The following is a 19,124-nucleotide window of genomic DNA, read 5'->3' on the forward strand; positions in this document are numbered from 1 at the left end:
CCATGATTTCCTGTAGATATGAACTATGACAAACGGTTGGTGAATGGTGACGAAAGTGTAGCGGGGTTTCGCCGTTGCGGGGCTAACCGGGCATTCGCTTCTCAGCAGGTGGGCTGGCTCGAGTGGGGGTGTTAAAATCGTCCTAGTCGGTGCGCTTCTACTCGTAAAAGCCCTTCTCGGTTCAGCCCCTCGCGAACTCGTCCCGACTCTGTCTTTACATTCTCCGGGGCGATCAATCATCGGAAACACATAGGCCAGGGTTAGGGAATGGGAGATAATGATAAATGATAATCAATTACCCTCGATCATATTGGTATAGAAAATCAACTCTATTTAACAAAAAGTCCCACTCTCAAACAACAGCGCCCTTCCTAGCTGAGGGCTATCTCCCACCGGATATACACAACAATCATACTTCCACTCGTGCATCCCTTCTCACTTCTGTCATACGTCCAGTTATACCTCATAATTATCAGAGTTAGCCGTCTCCGATCCCTCCCTCTTTGCCTAACTTCCCCGGTGGTGCTAAGGCGTGCGCAAGTCGTTATTGAGTCATTGGCCTTAAATTTCATTAACCGTTATCCCTTCATAACCACAATGCTCCGTACATCAGACAAACGCTTCATAATGCTCACGCTACACGAATAGATTATACGAACCACCACAGATTTCGGCACTCCGCCCTTGAATTTCGCGACTTATAGCGGGTCCAAGACCATGCCGAACTACCTACACACAAATAATAAACACACACGCACACAGGTTGTTGAGCGAACAATGGACTTACAGCATGGGCCGGTAAACCTTTGCAACAACGTATGCAGCCCTTGTCTTACTGCCACTCACGTGTGGACCTACCTTCTGCTGCCAGTGGTCAGTCAGCATCTCTAACACACTCCAGCCCACGGTTCCGGAGCTAGAGCTCGCAGGGCACTCAGTAGCCCGGGCTTTCCGCGGCGGACGTATCTAAAATTTGAAAGCCGGGTTGGGTAACTAAAGTCCGTCCGTGATACTAATGACCGCATCTCGCACCAGCCATAGTTCAGGGTTTCCGGGCCAACCCGGCGACCTAAAAAGGGTTAGCTCTCGTCGGCTAACTACAAAGACGACACGCGTCTTCCACGCACGCAGGTCCACTCGGGGACATCCTGCACTCAACACACATCGTCGACTACCAGCACATAGGTGTCCAAAGCCCTATCTATCCGTGGCTGGTAGTTAAGCTGTCGTCACAGACCTATTCGAAAGGACCAGAGCATGGCCGGAGCTACTCGACTGACTGCGGGTGGCCAGCACCGTCTGACTGCGATCACCCGACTCGAATGCTCGGTATCTAATGTTCACCCCCGTCTTGCGGCATTATACGTTCCTTCGCGGGGCATTACTCTTCCGGCGGCATACGATTCCCTCGCTAAGACGCCCGGGGTCCTAACCACCTCCGAAACTATCTATGTCGCTCTTCAAATGACGTCCCGCGCCGACCACTTGAGGGACCGATAGCGGGCCTACCTATCTTTTTGAAACCGGGCTGGGTAACTAAGGTCCATCCGTGATACTGATGACCGCATCTCGCTCCAGTCATAGTTCAGGGCTTCCGGGCCAGCCCGGCAGCCTAAAATCTGCCCAGCCTCCGAGGCTGTTAATCCGAGACGGAACACCGTCATCTCGCGGCGGTCCACCCGCCGATACACATCCCAGGCGACGGCCCACGTGACCTTAATTATCACCCAGGCCTACCCTGGGCCGGAACAATCGGGCCACTGGTCCCGTGTCCCGCTAGCCAGAGGTTAGACAGACTACAGCCCGTCGTCCCCTCCGAGCCAGGACACGAGGCTGACCGGGTAACATTTCTTGAAACCCTCCTCGGCGGTCTGTGCCCGACTCGCCTTCATCCTCACGTTTAATTTCGCGACTTATTGCACGCATCCAGGGCTTACTCAATCGAGGCCTCATATCTAGTGGGGTCTGTCCGAGTTTAGCGTCATTCGGGAAACCCGATTTATCTATTTGTACAGTCCTCCTCCCTTTCACTCGCGTCTCATCTCCCTCCTAACCCATGGCCGCGCCGGTGGATTCTCCACGCACAGGGGCGTGACGTGCACCATCTATCTCCCCGGTTCCATCCATTGCAGTGTCCATGTAGAATACAATTACATATATTTGGTGTGCAACAGGGTCTAAGCGTGTTGCTTGTATGCGGGGCGTTGGTAAATTGATTAGTGGAGTGCCAGGAAATCCGCTGGCAAGGGCACTTGGGAGTCAACCGGAGAAGCTCCAGTATCGGTTGGGCTAGGGAGGTCCTGTATGTGTTGTGTGTAATCGCTATTGTTTGGACCGTGGGATAATTTGGGGAGGATGGAGTGCCAGGAAATCCACTGGCAAGGGCACTTAGGAGTCAACCGGAGAAGCTCCAGTATCGGCTAGGCTAGGGAGGTCCTGTGTGTGTTGTGTATAATCGCTATTGTTGGACCGTGGGATAATTTGGGGGAGGATGGAGTGCCAGGAAATCCACTGGCAAGGGCACTTAGGAGTCAACCGGAGGAGCTCCAGTATCGGTCAGGCTAGGGAGGTCCTGTGTGTATTGTGTGGAATCGCTATTGTTTGGACCGTGGGATAATTTGGGGAGGATGGAGTGCCAGGAAATCGACTGGCAAGGGCACTTAGAAGTCAACCGGAGAAGCTCCAGTATCGGTTTGGCTAGGGAGGTCCTGTGGGTGTTGTGTGTAATCGCTATTGTTGGACCGTGGGATGATTTGGGGAGGATGGAGTGCCAGGAAATCCACTGGCAAGGGCACTTAGGAGTCAACCGGAGAAGCTCCAGTATCGGTTAGGCTAGGGAGGTCCTGCATGTGTTGTGTATAATCGCTTTGTGCACTGTGTAAAATCAACAGATCAAGAGAACTGATCGTTGTAAATTACTCTGGCCAGACACCTTGGAAACGACCTCTTTCCTGACTGTGGGTTAGCATATGGCCTTTTATGCTCCATCCTCCGATCCCTGCCCCTTCAGCACTACTCACACTCGTATTTCAATATTTACAAGTCCCATTTATTTACATACTCCGACGCAACACCTTGAATTCCCTTGCACGTCAAATTTAAAGGAAAGATTCTGGGCCCAGGCCGCCCATCAACTGAGCCGCACAAGCCGCGCGGTGCGGTACACAGTCGCCCGTCCCTTTCCCGACTCCCCACGGTGCATAATCCCCTCCCTCCGTCCGCCTTAATCACCATGGGACGCCGGACGAGAGTCCACGCCGGCACGCGTCTTACGACAACAGACACTCGTACATTTTAAATAGCTGACAGAATCGAATTGTTCAATTAAACTACCTAGAAATGAATGGCCCGAAATATTGCGGGACGGCACAAAAAAAGAAGAGGAATATAATGTGGCTCACATAGCAGTAACGAGGGGGAAGTGATTATTCCAAGGATTTGGGGATTAGGTGCACGCCCGTGATCACCGTGACCTTATTTGAGATGGAGTCGCTGACATGATGGCCGTGTCCGTCCAGCGCCCAGCCCGGCGGCCAGAGCCGCCGCCGGCGCCGTGGTGTCCAGCCGTGGAGGTCTCGTGGGCTGTCCGCGATGCCAGACGAGAGACGTGAACCGAGAGAGTGCCAGCCCAGAATCCGTCGTCCGAGAGAGAGCCAGAGCCTTCCAGTTCCGTTTCATCAACTTATACTTTTGATGACGTCATACTTCAGAGGGCCGGGCAGCATCTCCTTGTCCAATCTTCGTCCTCCATTCTCAGAAAGTGCGTTTGGCTCCGCCTTCAAACGTTCGTGATTTGCTGAAGTTCGGCACCCCCGGCCATGGCAGTCACACCCTTTCACGCAGCGGTCGGGTGGAATTCGCCGCCGGCGATCACGGCGTCTGGGGCGCCAGGTGGCGGGGCTGGCCCTCCGCTCCCCTTGTTTTTGAAGCCAGCTCCGGCCAGATGTCCTATATTTTGTCGTTGGCGACCGAGTTCTATTTCATCCTGTTTTCGTACAAACCGGGTCGGTCCCCGCTCCCCTTTCTTGTTTTGGTTCAAATCAGGGCCGGTCTGCACTCCCCTCTCCTTGTTCTTCTCTTCTGGCGGGGTGCCGAGCGTGGGACATTGTCTTGTTTTCCAAAGGTTAAACTGATAAATGGTTCGAGACGGGCCGAATGGCGCGTTTCGGTATGCTATTTGTCGACTTCAAATCCGGGTTCTCATGAAGCGGGGTGGTCATCTATAGGGGACCCTGTTTGTCAAAGCCGGCTGCGCCGTTTCTGTGGGCGCCGGCTGGGACGGAGATCGGGTATCACAGCCGATTTAGCCGGCTGACCGTGTCTGTGTGGCGCTCGCAGATGGCTATGTTTCAGCTTGTGACACAGCTTGCAATTCCGCATGAAAGATGAAAAATGTAGCGCATCTGCGTTACAAAAGGTCTAAATCTGCACGGGGTGTAAGATGACGTTATTGGTCGGTGCCTTCCCCAATCTTAAATCACGTGGGTGCCGGGTGTGGTACGTGGCACGCACGCTGAGAAAACGCGCATTTCCCCATTATTTTAACACGCGCAGTGGAAGGGTTGCGAGTACTACGCCCAGTGGAAGGGGGGCGGATGTCGCCCCCCTAAGATCTCAGCTCCCACTGGAGCTAGAAAGACGAAATTTGGAGGGTAGGTGGGGCCCATGGAGAACTCTGTTGTGTGTGAATTTCATGACCCTAGGTCAATATCTTCAAGGTCAAATGAGGTCAAATGTGGTCAAATCTGCCATATTAGCGACTTTTTTGCGTTTACACGCCGATAACTCAAAAAGTTACCGGCCGATTTTCTTTTTTCTTTCACTATACGAAAAAAAAACATTTGTGAGTATGTAAGGTGAATTTCTAGATAATCCAACAATAAATATGGCAGTTAGAAGCCTGCTAAGGGTAAGATGTCGCCGGCTGAAGCGGGATCGGCCGACGCGGGAAACGCGGCAATCACAATTTTGTGTTTACACACTCATAACTCGAATTGTTACCGGCCGATTTTCAAAATTCTTTGACCATATGATTGCCTGTACATTTCTCAGTCTTCTCACCGAATTTGACGCGAATCTAATATAATCAGCGGTAAGGAGCGCGATGTAAAGACGGAACCGTCCCGCCCCGGCACAGTCTACAATTCAGGCGGCGCGTAACGGTTAGCGCCGGCAGCCGCGCCGCCGCGGATGTTTGACTTTACACCGCTATTACTAGAAAAATTGTGAACCGATTTTCTTATTTCTTGCACGAGAAGATCCGCAATTCAATTCTGGACAAGTAGCCGAAATTTCACATTAATATTATGTTTGCGGCGCGAGTTATTGGCGAAAAACAGGAGGGGTGGGCGAAATCCGCCCCCCCCCCCTTCCACTGCGCGTGTTAACAGAGGAGATTTTCTGTGAGAAATAAATGACCAAATTCTGAAAAGGAGGCGGCGGAGGGTGCTTCCCCGGGTCATTATTTACCGACCGGGTATCCCATCGGAGCAGAACAAAACCGGAGGTTTCAGAATTGGACGGGCTATAGAATCATGCTGAGACTTTGATGAGTAGGTGGAGCACCATGCGCCGTTCTAAAACACAGAAATGTCACTATGCACTTCCGAGAGGGGTGTGCCAAATCTTGCTCGAGAGTTCCCTCTGGGAGGGACCAATGGTACGTCCGTCAGGATGCGCCGTTCTGGGAACAGCAATGACAAGGTATTGGAGAGTGGGCGCTTCAACTGCCTCATGGGGCACGTTAATTAACTGTTGAGGCGCCACCCTGACGGGCGCGGGGCACCGCGCCTAACATAAGAAACGACATTAGACACTAGTGTAGTTAAAGATGTTAGTATAGGTCATGGAGACTAGGCAAAGGGGTTACCTAATATCTATTATAGTCGAGATTGGCTCGAGAGGCGCTTTTATTGACCGATGAGGCTCTCCAACTAGCTAAGTGTGCCGTTTTACCGCAAAGATAATAACACATTTCCCGGAGGGACGATTTCAAAGACTGTAGCTGGGCGCATTAATAAATAGTGGGGCGCCACTCAGCGCCAAGGGCGGCGGCGCCGCTCTTCACCACATATGTAAATGTCATTACGCACTGAAGAAGGGCGTCAAAAGAGCCTCGAGGGGCGCTGTTCTAGCACCGAAATAGGGGCGCCGTTCTAGCTGCAGCGATGGCATTAGGTATTGACCGCATTGACCAGAGGAGCGGTTCATGTGGCTAAAGGCGCGCCGATAAACTGGTGGGGCGCCAGTGCCACCCTGTCCAACGAGAGGCGACGTCGTAGGGGAGAGTGGGGTAATTTGGCCGCTTTTTTTTTAGAAAACGATGTAACTAAAAATCGACAACACATTTCTGCATTTTCTCAATGCGGACAGGTGTGGCATACATTTTACTTTCTTGGACAGTAAACTTGAAATGATTAAGTAACTACTGATATTGAAATTGTGGCGGATTACAAAGGTCTGCAAAGCGGCCAAATTGCCCCACTAGCAGGGTTATTTGGCCGGGGGTGTGGGGCAATTTGGCCGGTGTTAGTTTGAGGCCATGATTTTTGTTATAGGCGAGTCAGCTTCACATTCAGCAATGACGCGTGTCCTACGACGCATTTGAAGCATTTTGGAGGTTGACTCACCCGTCACAGGGGTCGAAAATAGTCAAAATAGCGGCTCTAGATGCGATGACAGTTTTTTACGAATAACTTTTGAAGTAATCAAGTTAGGACAAAACAAAAAACACCATCGTAATTCTCTCGTCATTCCGCATCGAAACATGTATGTGTTGACCTCGAGAGGTCAAGGTCAAGATCAAGGTTGGCTTCAGGTCTCGTTACCTCAGGTCGCTTGACCTCAAGGTTACGTGAGTTCAAGGTCATCATGTATATCATTCGATGCGCCTTGACGAGCTGAACACAATGAGACCATTTGCGCGGCTGTATCTTTTTTCTGTAAGTATTTATTAGCAAAAAAGCGTTAGGTAACCTTTGATGACGTCACATGCCCTTACAGCTGTCCAATAGGAAATATGGCATCAAGGTAGTCAAAGTTGGTCATGAATTATGTCCTTTATGGTATAATTAACCATGACAACTCGGCCGTCCCAGCATAGTGACTCTGAGCGCACCGGCCAAGTTGCCCCGCTAGTCCCGGCCAAATAACCCCACATTGCCATTCTGAAATTTTTTGTCTATAAAGTCGTCATGGCTGTACAGAACTAGATGAAATTGCTCTTGGAGCCGCTGAACACCCTCAAAAATGGCGCTATAATGTTTTAATTCGTTTACAGCCCAAATACTACATGTTATACAAATTTTTAAACGGAAGTAAAAGTTACCATTTTCTAACGTAATTCACCTTTCATTAATTTTGAATAAAACTAAGAGGGGGAAAGTTTTGATATTTGTTCTCGAGTTAATTCTGCCGATGACAAATGAATAGAGACTAAAGTTATTTCATTCACTTTTATCAGCTTTCGTACAGGTGGGGGCGGCCAATTTACACCACCGGCCAAATTACCCCACTCTCCCCTACTTTGCAAAAGAAATGATATAAGTCAGAAGGGCGCTAACTTTGGCTTGCAGAGTGCTTGTATGAGCCGTTGAGGCGCTAGCCTTATAGCAAGTGTGCCCTTTTAGCAGCAGGGATGCCATAACACATTATAGTGTGTTATATGGCATCCAGGCCCCTCTAGGTATACGTAGAGGGGCGATGGTTATGACTCGAGTAGCGCTCTTAAAATCGGTACGCGCCTCACTGTGCGAGTGCCACATACATTTCATTACTCAGTGCAGAGGGGCACCAAAACTGGCACGAGGGCGCCTTCAGGAGCCAATCGGCAGCCTGCGGACTGGGGGCGCTATTCTAGCAAGGATGATGGCATAAGGTACTTGTCAGAGGGGCACTTCAACTACCTCAATGGTCGCATTGATACACGGAAGGGCGCCACTCTGTGGTGCGAGGGTCGCCATTATTAGCAAAAGGGATGATTTAAGACGTAAGTGTAGTCAGAGGGGCACCAACTTTGGCTTGAGGGGCGCATGTTAACGAATGGGGCACGCTACTTAGCTAAGTATTTATTTGCCGCAAACGGCATACCGTCCCTCAAAAACTTTACACAAACGACCTACCCTTTTTGCATGGAGGCGCCCCATTAAGCCTCATAGGTGCCCCTCTTTCGCATGTAACGGCCCATATGGCTAACAGAGGCGCCCCTATAGACCTCACCGGCGCCCCTTTTTCCCATTGAGGCGCTCCTTTGAGGTCCTCTTTCTAAAATGGGCCTCAAAGGCATCCCTATTTGGCATACATGATGCAGTCGCCCCTCTTTCGTATGGGGGCGCCACTATGGCCTTCCTTGGCGCCCCTTTTGCACGTGGTCGCCCCTATACTATCATAGGTCTAAGAGGCACCCCTAAGGGCCTCAGAGACCAATAGGGTGCCCCTCTTTCGCATGCAGGCGCCCCTATTGCCATCACAGGCGCCCCTCTTTTGCATTGAGGCACCCATATGGAGTTCATAGGCGCCCCTCTCTCGCATGTAGGCGCTCCATGGCCTCAGAGCGTCCCAAGCTCATAGGCCATGGCGCCCCCCCCCCCCCCTGAGGGATGGCGCTCCTATTGCAGTTTTTTTCTCACCACGATCTGTTGAGCGTGGTTACGACCCTGGCCCGTGAGGGCGCCTTTTGGGCCAAGGGGCGCCCACCAAAGTTGGGGGGGGGGGGCAAACGGGATGTTGGGGTGGCAGAATTTCAAGTTGGGGGGCACCTGCCCCCCCCCCCCAAAAGTATACAAAGTTACGCCCCTGGTCTTGGCCTGCGGCGGTTTCGGGCCGACGCGCGGTACTCGCGCTGTGGCGGGGAGCGGGGACGGTCGAGCGGTGCCGAAAGCCGGCGGAGTTGTGCGTAGCGTCTTGTCTGACAGTGCCCAAAGAGCGACATGATGACTGAGGAGCCATAAATGCTCAATGCGCATTGCTTGTACAGTGTGTCTAAAAAGAATGTACCGTCGCCACTACGTGGCGCTGGTGTCGCGAGCCGGTAGTTGGCTGAATCCGCACCAGACCACACATTCCCAAGCGCTAGGTGACAGCTGCGCAGCGGCCGGTAGTAGCGTAAGCTCGAACCTTCGTGACACGACCCCGGGGGGGGGGGAGGGATGGCAGCGGGCGGGGTAGCGCATGTAGGGAGGGGTGCTCCAGCAAGCTGGCAGTTGTCGCGGCCAAAGGTCAAGGGGTCACACGCCAAGCGAACGGACGCTGATGTGGGTTCGTGGGGATCATGAACTTGTGTGTGGTAGGTGCGTCTTGCGATGCACGGGTGATACGCCAGGTCTAAGCCAAAGGATTCAGGGGAGAGCTGAAGCAAAACATCTGGTCAACATATGGCGAATAATGGTGCTGAAAATGGAAAGTAAAATGGAAAAAAAATGGAAAGAAAGAAAAATGGAAAGTCAATGCAAGCCTTCATGACTATAAACAACTTTTCTGAGGACGCAAAGGCCAGCATTGAATAACGATATCCGGATCGAAATTAGCAATCATTTATAATTAAATGCCGAACTAATAGCGCTGCAAAACCCTCCTAGTAAATTGTCAAGTCGGATTATACCCACTTGAATTAAACTATCCTAAATAAAATTGTTAATTAACTTTCTAACACTGACGTTCTTTATCATACGATAAGTATGGGGTTAACCAAGATTCAGCATCTTCCGCGTTCAAACAATCACCTGTAAGGCTAGAACATTAACCCGCGCCCCGTTGGGCTCTGCCGAGCAACGCGGTCTGATGGGGGAGGGGGCCATGTGCCCCCCCCCCCTCAGATCTCGAGAACCACGCAACATAGCGACAAGCGGTAAACGGTGTTGAATAGCCCCAGCGGGGAACTACCTTGTGACCCAATTTCATTGACCTCGGTCAAACCGATGACGTCACAGGTCAGGTCAAAGGTCGAATTTTCACCGTTTACAGGCATTTCAAGAAATGCGTTGTAAAATCGAGTAAAATGCATTTCATTGAAAATCATCGATGGAGAAATGTTCTTCAAACACATATTTTGCTATTTGAGGTCACTGATACCAGGTCAGGTCACAGAGGTCAGGCCACTGGGGGGTCACAATATGAAAGTGTCGTGTGATACATGTTTTATGGTCCATTTTACATGACAAATGCGATTATGTGGGTCAGACAGACTTAAGGGCCAGCTTAGGTCACGTTTTGGTCAAGGTCAGGTCAAGGTCAGGTCAAATTAGGTCAAATTTCAAAGTTGATATTTTTGCATAAAATGGGTATCGATTCGATGCAGCTCGTCACGGGGAGTTCAATGGTGGTCTCCGTTTTGCGCTAAGAGGTCTAAAATTGCTAAAAATTGAGTTCAAAAATTTGACGTCATCAATTTTTAACATTTTTTTTCGCTATAACTTGGCCAAAAAAGAGGTATCGATCTAAAATTTGGTATGTATATCGAAGAGCGCAGGGACTATCACACATATTCCGTTTTTTTTTCGAAATTCGAAAACTTTTTGGAAATTTTTTGAGTTTTTCTGAAAAAATCAATTTTTTTGATTTTTGGGGGTCAAAATCCCAAAATTTTGAAAATCCGAGATAGCAGTTTTGTAGCGCCGTCTTTTCTCTACACAACCACATAAAGAACTTTAAAATTGCTTGTTAACTGTAGAATTGGTGAGCGTTTAAGATGTCATGTTTTTTGCTCAATTTTGCTCGAACATGACCTCAGTTTGACCTCAATAACTCCTGACCTGAGGTGACCTGTGACTTGAAATTTTGTGTGAAGGTGTCAAATTGATGCCCGGTAAGGTACCCAAAATTTGGCGGCGCTGCGCGCCGCCGTTTTCTCGCTATTTAAGAAAAACCACAGGGGGGGCCAAAATGGCCCCCCCCCATCAGGGCGCGGGTTAATGGCCAGGCAAAAACATGGTCGGGATTTGATTAACCGGATTATAAGTCGATTCTTTTTAGTCGGGATTTGATAAGTCGGATTTTTTTTACGCCAACCGCATTTTTAAGTCAAGTCAGGTCACTGATCTATGACGTCATAAATGAGCAGTCCTAAAATGAACTGTGTGAAACTGTCCTAAACTGTCCTAAAATGAACATTTTAGGACTCTGCTAAAATGTTCCAACTTCGCAACACCCTCAGTGCAGAGCTTTCATAGGGAGATGAAACTTACCTACAGGATCTTATAGTATGATCGAGAGGTCTCACAACTTGTATAAATGTATATCTAGGATTTTCTGAGGGGTCGCCTGAGATCAGGTCAGTCTCTCACCATTAAAAGTCAGGGGAATATGGAAATTGCTAGTTTGGTCCGGAAATGATATACAACTATCTCAAATTCTCAAGCACACGGAATCGTGATTTCATGCGCTCCTTGCAAGGTCTGATGCTTCAATTTTGCTTTGTTGATCTTGCGTGACGTCATTTATCACGTTACTAAGGCTATCAGTTTTTCGTCAATAACTCCCGATCAACTAAAGCTACCGAGTCGATAAAGCCACTAATGGACATGAAAAGACCTGCCGAATCGATTGATATGCAACATGACCTCCTTAGACCAGCTTCGTGACCTGACGGGCTGTGACCTGACCTTGACCCGAGGTTAACACCTTAACTCTCGCCCGTATTGGTGTTTTTCCAGCCTCAAACGTATAAGGGTCCGTTGGAACCCCCCCCCCCCTTGCCGTTTCGCCCCTGATCGAGCTAGAGCTTCGCGGAAAAAAACGAGCGTGTTGGCCGTGACGAGAGAAGTCGATGATACCCAATTTTAAGGTCCTAGCCCTCGCCCGTATAGGGGGGGGGGTCGAACGGACCCCCCCCATGGTTTTTCGCGAATAACTCGCGTAATAAGCGGCCGATCGCGACGAAACTTTCAGTACCCTCGCGTTCAACAATTTTACACCTACCCTGAAAATTTCATGACCCTGACCCAAATGACCTTTGACCTGTGACCTACTTTTCGAGACCATGTTTGGCTGGAATCGCGATTCGGCGTATGTCGGCTCGCATTAGCCGCGCGTTTGCAGTCTTTTCGTGGTTTCAAGCGTTCAAACATGTGATATCATGTTGCCCCCATGCATTAGGGTGGGTGTCAAGGTCACCTGAAGGTCAAGTCAGGTCATTGACCTTTGATGACCTCGGTTCACTTTTTCGAGTTTTACATGTTTCTAGGCCAGTTTTTGGAGCTGAATTCGAATTTAGCAACCATATGAACATTTACGAAGTAGTTTTGGTGCCTTCGTAACATGTTACGAAGCTGTCAGAGGCGGTTGCCACCTACTACGAATACCTTACTGGTTGACCTGACCTGACCTGACCCGAACTGGCCTAAATACATGAAGACATCATCTGTGATCAAAACTAACATGATATTCGTGATCAGCACCCCGAAAAACCCCATAGCAGTCACACTTTACGACGTTCTAACAGGTCCCGATTTTCCCGCCTTTGGGGTCATTGACCTGACCTGCAAGGTCAACCAATGACCTAGGACCTTAAAATTGGGTATCATCGGCTTCCTCTCGTCACGGGCAACACGCTCGTTTTTTCCGCGAAGCTCTAGCTCGATCAGGGGCGAAACGGCAAGGGGGGGTCCAACGGACCCCCCCCCCCCCCTTATACGTTCGCGGCTGGAAAAACACCAATACGGGCGAGGGCTAGGTCATCGGTTGACTTTCCAGGTCAGGTCAATGACCCAAAAGTCTGGGAAATCGGGACCTGTTAGAAAGTCGTAAAGCGTGGCTGCTATGGGGTTTTCAGGGTGCTGATCACGAATATCATGTTAGTTTTGATCACAGATGATGTCTTCATGCATTTAAGCCAGGTCGGGTCAGGTCAGGTCAGGTCAACCAGTAAGGGTATTCGTAGTAGGTGGCAACCGCCTCTGACAGCTTCGCAACATGTTACGAGGGCACCAAAACTACTTCGTAAATGTTCATATGGCTGCTAAATTCGAATTCAGCTCCTAAAACTGGCCTAGAAACATGTAAAACTCGAAAAAGTGAACCGAGGTCATCATAGGTCAATGACCTGACCTGACTTTCCGGTGACCTTGACACCCACCCTAATACATGGAAGCAAGATCATATCCCATGTTTGAACGCTTAAAACCACGAAAAGACTGCAAACGCGCCGCTAATGCGAGCCGACATACGCCGAATCGCGATTCCGGCCAAACATGGTCTCGAAAAGTAGGTTGCAGGTCAAAGGTCATTAAGGTCAGGGTCATGACAATTTCAGGGTGGGTGTAAAATTGATTAACGCGAGGGTACTGAAAGTTTCGTCGCGATCGGCCGCTTTTTACGCGAGTTATTCGCGAAAAACCGAGGGAGGGGTCCGTTCGACCCCCCCCCTCTATACGGGCGAGGGTTAAGTTGATCTCACCCGAAGAAAAAGTATACCATTCGACACGCCTGAGCTAGACAAACACGATGCTGCTAAAATCGCGGATCTGCGATCATTTTTAGCGAAGTTATTTACCAAAAACCGAACCTGTGCCTTAGGCCACTTGACCTGACCTCCGAAGTCATTGGCTGACCCTGGTCCTTAAATCGGAGACCAATCGCTGCATTTCGTAACGGCGCACACGATCGTTTCTTTCGTGAGGCTCTAGCTCAATTAGGAGCGAATCGGCGAAGGGGGTTGTTTCCTCACTTCCAACCCCCAACGTCCCCTCGGTATTCAGAAAACCTGAAGGTCCGGTGAGAGTTAAAACGTTTCTCCTGAACGAGGAAGAAATGTGAAAGTCAAAGCTCTATAGACGTCCTGTAAAAGTGGCCATAATAATAAATTCGTTAGAAATAAGATGCTTTTTAAACGACTTCCTCATATAAAATCGGGTGTTGGGACCAATCTTATAAACGCTTTAGAATGGACAGGGTGTCACTGGCTAAAGTTTGGGTGCAGAAAACGGCTATTACCTAAATGCAAAATGGTTTTCATGCATTTCAGTCAATTGTATATTGTCGGTCCCAGTGGCCGAGCTTAAAAAAAAATCGGTAGTGTTTTGCATCTTTTACGCCCTAAGAAACTACACCATCTATCGAAGTGGGCGGGCTTATTTGAATGGGAGGGCGCATTATGCACGAATCGTGTGCTTTCGTTTCTTTTGGACTGTATTTTACCACATCCACTGCTGGTATCACTATTAATATTATCTAATGCCGTGAATAGGGGAGAGTGGGGAAAGATGCCCAGGGTTTTACTTTGTCATATATTATTCGAAAATGACGATCGGAAAGCCAAAACTTGGAGTTTCAACGGAAGCCGACATCATTTTTCTCCAAAAATATCACACTTTTGTGCCTGAAATATGATAACTTTTTTTGCTATTAAGCATTTTCCTGAAGAAGTGAAAGGGGGCATCTTACCCCACAGGGTGAGAAAGACGCCCCCTGGCGTTGGGTAAGATGCCCCCCTGCACTATACGTGACATAAATAGGCACGTGAATCGCCTGAACGAATCAGTAGTCCCTTCGAGCCTGCAGTAGACACCAAACGTCATCGTAAGGGCCCTCAAAAGTAGTCGTAAGGGGCTTCAGAGGTCATCGTTAGGGCCATCATAGTCCAGCGTGGCCAAACAAGCCTCCGTGGTGGCGTTCGAAGACCACTGTGGGGCCCTTATAGGTCTTCATGATGCTTGAGGGCCCTCGAGCCCATCGTGGGGACCTCAGATGCCAGCGCGGCCTGTGGAGGCAACGTGGGAGCCCTCAAAGGATGTCGTGAGGGGCCCTGGAGGCAATAATGGGGCCTACAGAGGCCGTTGTGAGGGCTCTCAGAGTCAGATGCCGCCCAAAAAGTCGCCAAGTGGGCCGAGAGACCGGCATGGGGAGCACCGGACCGTACCGGACTCTCAATAGTCCCAGATCGGCTTTTGTCTCTCATCACAAGTCTGTAATAAATTATTTGACGGGCTGCTTGAAGGACAGTCTACGGATTTAGGGGGGCGTCTTTCCCCATCAGGACAGGGGGCATCTTACCCCAAGGTACCGAAGTAACATTAAATCAGCACAATTTGTTAGCCATAAAACTACACCCTGAAACCAACTGTTTGGGACACAGTACACGCATGTTAATGTATCACGACTATAGCAAGGGACGCAAAAAAATATCTTCCTTCTTAGATATTTACAATGTTTTGACACCAAAATATTTTTTGAAAGCAGCAAATAAAAACATGCAATCACCAACCAGCCGTTGCCCAACTGAGCTTCGCAAATTTTTGTGCAGTTAACAAGGCAGGCTTCCGCTTTACGCTAAGAACATTAATTTCTAGGTTCGATTCTTTGTTTCCCCCGCTAGAGGGGGTGGGGCGTCTTTCCCACCCTGGGCATCTTACCCCACTCTCCCCTACGACAGCATTCCATTTATAAGATTGGGCCAATGGAGTCGCGCCCCGCGAGCTCGGTTTTCCGCTGGGCCGCTACAGGCCAGGAAGTCGGTCTTCGCCTGAGGGCAGGACAAAGGTCAGCGAGGGAGCGAGGGGTCAGCCAGGTATCGCCCAGTGCCGAGCGAAAGCCGCTCCCTCCCCTCTCTTCCCCTCTTCTCCCCTCCCCACCTCGGTATAGATGGGGAGGGACCGAACTGCCAATGACATGCGAGCGGTCAAGGCCGCTCGCGCGGTAGCGACCCTGGCGGCCGGGTGCCGCAACTGGGATTCAGCCAAGTTACCGATTCGTCTCCTGTGGGAGAGTCAAACCAGGGGACATACTTTTTAGATATACTGTACAATGCTGATAGGTTCGCTGACGGCTGATATTTGTTTTATTTTTCATAAGCTGCAAATGACGGGCAGATGGCATATACCTGACATAAGGTTAGGAAATATTCACCTGTAGGTATTTAAAGCCTATGGCGTTGCAGATAACTAATGTGATAATGGGATTTCGGATGTCATCAAGTAGTTGCTGATTTGTACATCGCTATGCAACCATCGAACAACGTAATAATTAATTAATTACCTTCGCTTCACATCATAAGGCTCGCTCGTATTTCAAACATACATATATCCTACATCGAGCATCGTATTTGTTAGGAATCTTTAACGTTTGTTCGAAGCATGTGTGAATAGTAGGTTGAGGAGTGATGGCCTCTTGGTCCTATATACGAGAGTCAACAAGAGCTTAACATTTACTTGACCGTCTGCTGCAATTGATACATAGCACGTGAAGCGTCAGCGAAATGCATAGTCCTTTACAGATGGCAGGGGTGTCGTTTGTACAGAGGTCGCTGATGGGCACGGGTCAATGCCGCAGCCGTGGGCGGAGCCTAATGTCATATGACGTAGGAAAGCCTCTATCCAGTATGGAAAAACAGTTAACATTACGAGTCAATGACAAGTGCCACAAACATTTAAGTGACAACAAAACGTATTTGAAGAAAAAGTTTCGGCAGGTCTTGAAACAGCTATTTCCTAAATATGGTTGAAATTCTTCCGCGCATTAAAAAACAATCGCGAAAAATTAGGGTTTCAAGGGGTCTGGCGTTAACAGTAGGCGCCGTCATTCATAGTGATGCTGCTGGCCTCCGAAATGATAATGCCGCCTCTTAAAGTGAAGCAGCCGTCTATAGAAAGTGTTGGCGCCGCCTCGTCGGCGCACCGGCGCTCTCGTGTTTCTGTAAAGCGGCAGCTCTACTCAGAACCGGCTGAAGGCCGAACCTTGTGAAGGTCACGGCCGCTGCGCGGCGCTCGGCCGGCTCACGTGGGGGACGAATGCAGACGAATGGCCGGTTCGTCAGTGGTCTGTGCCTTTGTGTTTGTTTTTATGTAGAATATCAACGGGTGAGTGATATTTCGATACAGGTATTGGTTTGTATGTAGCTTGTAAGTGTGTCATTTCGATATGTGTTGATTATTAAGCAGCTTCACATGATAAAAGGAAATGGCGATGCTGCGAAGGCAATCTGGCGCTGCGCCAAATTTGTGGATAGTTTTTTGTTGAGCTTGTCGATCGACCACAAACGCATATTGAGCGATAATTCTGATAGTTGTGTGTTATTCGATTACGATATGGTATATCGGTACAGTTGTGATATATTTTCCTCTTTTGTGTGCATTTCAGCGTTGTGCTAATGGCGCTTATACGAGGTCGAAGTTGGTGCGACCAAGAACCCGTTTTGCACGCTGAGACTTCGCATGGGAGGCAAAACTTGTCGGTATGAACTGAACTGGGGATTTAGACTGCCATTATCTGTAAGAAATTGTATACAATCATCACTTGTCACTGCGACTGAAAGTGTTTGCATTTTTGTATTTAAAGGTGTTCCGAGATAAGATACGAAAGTTACCTAGTAAACAATATATTTGAAACGCGTCAGATAAGATATAAACAAAGGGAAATTGTATTTGTATGATAAGTAACGATTCATGATAGAAATATTGTATGACGTCATGAATGTGGTGGACATGACCGAAACTGAGATGTTTTCTTTTGTTCGTGTGCAGTTACGGCACCACGGCAGTAAATACAGCCCGTTCGACGACAACTCCCCGTCTCTGCAAACGGCGTGCGAACAGAAAGTGATGATCCCGCAACTCAATGTGACAGTGCCGCCCCTAAATCTGTTAGTAGACCCACTCAATGTAATGGTGCCGCCCTTCTAAGCATCTGAGGAGCCCCTCAATGTGATGATACCGCCCCTCAAGAAGATGATGCCGCCCCTTTCAGTATCGGTGGCGCCCCTCAATGTGATGGTGCCGCCCTCAAAGTGCCGGTGGCGCCCCTGAATGTGATGGTGCTGCTCGCAAACGAGTCGGTGGCGCCCCTCAAAATGATGCTGCCGCCCCTTAAAGTGCTGGCGCCGCCCCTTAAAGTGTCAGTGACGCCCTTCGAAGTGTCAGAGGAACCCACCAATATAATGGTGCCGCCCCTCTGGGCATCCACATAGCCCCTCATTGTGATGGAGCCGCCCCATCAAGCAGATGATGCCGCCCCTCAAGAAGATGATGCCGCCCCTGAATGTGATGGTGCTGCCCGTCAACAAGTTGGTGGCGCCCCTCAAAATGATGCTGCTGTCCCTTAAAGTGTTAGTGCCGCCCCTTATAGTGTCAGTGACGCCCTTCGAAGTGTCAGAGGAACCCACCAATATAATGGTGCCGCCCCTCTAGGTATCCACATAGCCCCTCATTGTCAGGGGCGTAACTTTGTATACTTTTGGGGAGGCAGGTGCCCCCCCCCCCCCACTTGAAATTTTGCCACCCCAACATTCCGTTTGCCCCCCCCCCCCCAACCTTGGTGGGCGCCCCCAGGCCCGAAAGGCGCCCTCACGGGCCAGCGGCGTCATAGGAGCGCGTGCGCCATCTTTCAAGGGGCGCCATCGCCTATGGAAATGGGATGCGTGAGAGGGGAACCTCTGAGGCCTTGGGGGCGCCTGCATGCGAAAGAGGGGCGCCCATGAAGTCCTCAGGGCCGCCTCAATGTAAAACACGGGCGCCTGCATGCGAAAGAGGGGCACCTTATTGGCCTCTTCTGAGGCCCTTCGGGGTGCCTCTGAGGTCTATAGTATAGGGGGCGCCCACATGAAAAAGGGGCGCCCATTAAGGCCATAATGGCGCCCCAATACGAAAGAGGGGAGACTGCATGCCAAATGGGGGCGCCTCCGAGGCCCATAGAAAGAGGAGCTTCAGTTGAAGCCCAAAGGGGCGCCTCAATGGGAATTAGAGACGCCTGTGAGGTCTATAGGGGCGCCTCTGATGCCCATGTCGAGAGAGTCGTCAGTCGTTTGTGTAACGTTCCTCAGGGATGGTACGCCGCTTGCGGCAAGTAAAAACTTAGCTAAATAGCGTGCCCCATTGGTTAAAAAGCGCCCCTCGAGCAAAAGTGGTGCCCCTCTGACAACACGCACGTCTTATGTCATCTGTTTTGCTAATAACTAATGCCCCCGCACGCAGAGCGGCGCCCCATCCGTTTATCAATGTGCCCCTTCAGGTGGATGAAGCGCCCCTCTGGCCAATACCTTATTGGTCATATGATATATACCTTATATCATATGATACTTGTTTAGTATCCATGACAGGTTGGATGATGATGTAAATAAGAAACCAAATTATTACAAATGCATTCAAATATATTCAAAAGACACACAAAGCTTTCGGTTCATGGAACCTTGATCACTGTGC

At 49.7% G+C, this 19,124-nt stretch overlaps 1 long non-coding RNA gene across 1 annotated transcript; it reads left to right on the forward strand.

The window, feature by feature from the left end:
• Positions 1-16,588: 16,588 nt before the first annotated feature.
• On the forward strand, positions 16,589-17,578 carry LOC122374624. The gene is made up of 3 exons (XR_006255258.1): positions 16,589-16,787; positions 17,068-17,161; positions 17,451-17,578. It is a non-coding gene; the product is annotated as an uncharacterized LOC122374624 (long non-coding RNA).
• Positions 17,579-19,124: the final 1,546 nt, after the last annotated feature.

This window comes from Amphibalanus amphitrite, unplaced genomic scaffold (assembly GCF_019059575.1).
Source record: "Amphibalanus amphitrite isolate SeventyFive unplaced genomic scaffold, NRLGWU_Aamphi_draft 001684F_arrow, whole genome shotgun sequence".
NCBI lineage: Eukaryota > Metazoa > Arthropoda > Thecostraca > Balanomorpha > Balanidae > Amphibalanus > Amphibalanus amphitrite.